This window comes from Canis lupus, chromosome 9 (assembly GCF_048164855.1).
Source record: "Canis lupus baileyi chromosome 9, mCanLup2.hap1, whole genome shotgun sequence".
NCBI lineage: Eukaryota > Metazoa > Chordata > Mammalia > Carnivora > Canidae > Canis > Canis lupus.
The window spans coordinates 3,741,035-3,745,404 of NC_132846.1; the positions used below are offsets into that span (position 1 = coordinate 3,741,035).

General features: G+C 41.3%; 1 long non-coding RNA gene across 1 annotated transcript; it reads left to right on the forward strand.

Annotated features, from left to right (window-relative positions):
* The first annotated feature begins 2,311 nt into the window (after positions 1–2,311).
* Positions 2,312–4,113, forward strand: LOC140639333 (uncharacterized). The gene is made up of 2 exons (XR_012036076.1): positions 2,312–2,573; positions 2,737–4,113. It is a non-coding gene; the product is annotated as an uncharacterized lncRNA (long non-coding RNA).
* The last annotated feature ends 257 nt before the right edge of the window (positions 4,114–4,370 follow it).

Below are 4,370 nucleotides of genomic sequence, written 5' to 3' on the forward strand. Positions count from 1 at the left end.
TATATGCTCAGTGGTGTTTCTTGGGATGTTTAGAGATTGAAAGCTGCATCAGTGCTCTCCAGTGATATCATTTGTGTTTGTTTTTCTCTTTCTAGCAGTAGTGACAGGGATGAAGGTGGAGCAGAGCCCTTCAGCCCTGAGCCTGCAGGAGGGAGCCAGCTCTATCCTCAAGTGCAATTACTCTAGCGCAGTGAGCAGTGTGCAGTGGTTCCGACAGAATCCCGGGGGCGGCAGCCTCACCAGGCTGTTTTACATAGCTTCAGGGATGAAGCAGAGCGGAAGGCTAAACTGCACACTGAATGCTAAGGAACTGTTCAGCACCCTCCACGTCGCGGCCTCTCAGCTGGAAGACTCAGCCACCTACCTGTGTGCGGTGGAGGCACAGTGCTCCCTGGTGATCTGCAGCCTGCCCCCAAACTGCCGCTGGGCCTGCAGCACCAGCACTTCCCTGGGGAGGGCATTTGCCCCCACAGCAGCCTGTGCAGTTTTACAATTTCAGCTTTCTCTTACAATACTTTTTTCCTCCTAATATTAGGTGCATCAGTGCTGTTGTTTCACTTACTTTCCTTGCCCTTTTTCTTTCCAGAAAAATTATTTGTAGGTAAAAACCTCTATGAAGGAGCTTGAAGCAAATGATAGAGAGGCGCACATCCAATGCCCTGATAAATAGATCTCTGGCACTACCCCTAAAGTACCTGTAAAATAATAGAAATAGAACAGGCTTAAAAAAATGATACCCGTCAACAGATAGAAATACCGAGATTGTTTCTTAGCCTGTAGGTGGTCCGTGTTCAAGGAAATGTGAAGAGAATGTGTACAATGTTCTTTTAAGTCTTTGTTAGCTTTTTCAGTCTTGGGAATAGAAATAGAATTATGTATTTTTATTGAAGTCCAGGAATTCTACTTATCCCACTACATATATTTTCTGTTTCAGTAATATAATCCCTGGTAAAGAAGTAGTTCATTTTATACAGGTACAAAGGGAAGATTTTAGACTGTAAGTGACTTGGTTGAGCTCATATTATTCCTAAGTTAATAATCTGAGGTGACAGGAGAGCTTATCCTCTGAGTACCTGTTATTGAATGCCCTATAGAAGCACAAGTCTAAATGACTTCTACTGATCAATTTATATAATGTGTGGACATATATCACTGACCACGGTATATCCTTTTAAGGCATTTTTAAAGACCACCTTGTGGAGAAGAGCTTGTGGAGATTTTCATTCTGTTCCATGAAAATACATTGCTCTTCCTCACGTTTTGAATGAATCTATTACTCATGATTTTGTAACATCATTCCCAGGTTGGGAAAGGGAGCAGAAAGCTTCCAAGACTGTGCAGAGGAATCTCTTCTCTGTTGTAGCCAGAGACAAAGACTTCTGAGACCAAACTCAAAGTTGAACCTATCATGTGGTCCAATTACAGCAGAAATTGAATTCCAGCCTGTGCCGGTTTTTATGTTCATGCAGAACATTGGTAGGAAGGACTGGGACCGTGAAAAATCAGATGGAGTTAGCTGGACAGACTCGCAGTAGCTGGGAGCAGAGGTAGCTTCTCGAATATGTGACCTGACAGTCACAGAGCCCGCAACTCTCCCAAGGACCCCTGCCCTTCATTGAATGCTGTGAAATCCTAAGAATGTGTTGCAATTCCTAATGATTTTATCTTCGTACTTGTCTTTAATGAGTGAGTCCCAGAAGTGGGAGGAATAGGTGCCTGAGCAGAAGCTATACATAGGGCAGCAGGACACAGGCAGGAACACGTGCAGGCTCAGGTTCTGGGTCACAGCAGGCTGTGTGTGAAGTGAGCTGTTGGCAGGACCACCTGCTGTGCCTGTGCCTGCTTTGGACTCTCTGGGGCTTTGGTATGCAGCAAGGGGTGTAGTAAAGTTTGTTGGGAAATTACTACAAAGGAAAGTGTATACATGGACATTTCAATAAAGGTATTTGGCAGTTTCTTACACAACTAAACACAGTCTTTTTTTTTTTAAAAACATTTTATTTATTTATTTATTCATGAGAGACACACTGAGGGAGAGAGAGGCAGAGACACGGGCAGAGAAAGAAGCCGGCTCCATGCAGGGAGCCCGATGAGGGACTCGATCCCGGGACTCCAGGATCGTGCCCTGGGCCAAGGGCAGATGCTTAATCCCTGAGCCACCCAGGCATCCCCTAAACAAACTCTTAACATATGAATCAGCAGTGGCCTTCCTTTTATTTATCCAAAGAGGTTGAAAATTTATATGTACACAGACTTGTACACAGGAGTTTTATAGTAGTTTTATTTTACCAAAATTTGGAAGCAAGCAGCATGTTCTTCAATAGGTGAATGAATAAATAAATAGCGGTACATTTAAAAAATGGAATATGGTTGATGCTAAAAAGACAGGCGGTATGAAACCATGAAGAGATAGGGGAACCTCATATGCATTTTACTCAGTAAAAACAGCCCATCTGAAAGGGCTATATAGGGTATGATTATGAGGCTGCAATGCTGACGCTGATCATAACTGGGAGGAGGCATGAAGACATCCATGGGAGCTTTGATCATGTTCTGGTGGCTGTAGATGAACTGTGAGTTGAGCGTTTATGGGAAACAGATTATATTAGGGGATATTCTTCAGAAGTCAAGACTGGTTTTACTCAGGTTTTCTCCATTTAGGGTAGAAAAAGAGCATTCGGAAGCATAATAACCTGGAATCTGCTCTCTTTGTTCTGACCTTTTCTTTCTGCATAGGGGTCAGCCAAGGAGAGAATGTGGAGCCGCATCCTTCACCTGAGTGTCCAGGATGGAAACACCTCTGCCATCAACTGGAGTTATTCAGACAGTGGCTCAGACTACTTCCCTTGGTATAAGCAAGAATTTGGGAAGGTCCCCAGCTCATGATAGACATTCGTTCCTCTATGGCCGAAAAAGAAGACCAAAGACTCACTGTTTTCTTGAATAGGATGGGGCCCAACACCTCTCCTGCACATCGCAGCCACCCAGCCTGAAGACTCAGCTGTGTACTTCTGTGCAGCGAGCACACTGTGCTTCCGAGGCACCTGCTGCCTCCACTCAACCCTGTGACTGGGGCAGCCCCTGTCCTTTGGCACAGACCATCAAGTACAGCATTTGTCCTATTGTTTGTCTGCATGTGGAAACTTGTGTTAGACGTTAAAAACATATTAGGTTTTAAGATATTAGGATGGAGATGACCCAGACAGGGTTAGAGCATTTTGTTGGATGACTATTGTTTAATGGATTCTTGAAATGATTTAGAAATGCTTTCTTTTGAAATTTAGGTTTTAAGATGACTTTACCTTTGCTATTCAGACTCCTCTCCTATGAATAACTCCTAGGTCCTAGTAACTAACTATTGTGTTTCAAAAATAGCGTTTACAATTTTTTTATGATTCTAAAACATTATGTGTCAAAGAAAGAAATATGGACAGTGGATATGTGAAAGCGATAAATCTGTTATCTAATAATAATGCTAACATTCCTTTTAGTCCCTACAAATACTCATTAGAATTAGATTCATGATTTTTTGGCTTTATGTGTTTTGATTTGAGCATTCCCCACTTCATCAGTTCTTTCCCTCAAATGTCTGCTTTTTTATTTTTTATTTTTCATTTAACCTGTACTTTAAAATTGCTCTGTGAGTTATTTGAATGAAGTACAGTTTCGTATTAATTTTGTTCCTCTGTATTTGGGTCAAAAGTTGACAGCATCTCTATGTACTTTGGTCACTTTCTTTTCAGAAATTGTGTCTCTGATTTTACCTTATAGGCCAGGGATGATATGTACTGTTTGTGTGTTTGAGGGAAATTAAGATAGGGAGTGATTTGACAATGTGAGCCTCAGATAAAACTCAGACACTTATTCTTGTTTACAAAATTCTTTAAGTATCTATTCATAATAACTCTCTCATAGTATTTTGGAGAAAGAATTTTGTATTTCAATCACTGCTATATTTGCAGTACCTAGGAGAAACTTTTCCACATAACTGATTATTAGTAGATGTTAAAGAAAGAAGGAAGAGAGAATTCTTCTACTTAATTTTAATTTAAGCTTCATGATTGATGTCAGTTTACAAATTTATCGAGGAAAAATAAAAGTCCTTAAAGTGTATATGTGATTATTTGTTTTAGAACATACGGCTTCTTTGTTTTTTTAAAAGATTTTATTTATTTATTCATTATAGAGGGAGAGAAAAAGAGAGAGAGAGAGACAGGCAGAGGGAGAAATAGGCTCCATGCAGGGAGCCTGATGTGGGACTGGATCCTGGGCTCCAGGATCACACCCTAGACCGAACGCAAGTACTAAACCACGGAACCACCCCACCCTGGGATCCCCTAGAACATATTGTTTCTATTTTGATGTCTCTT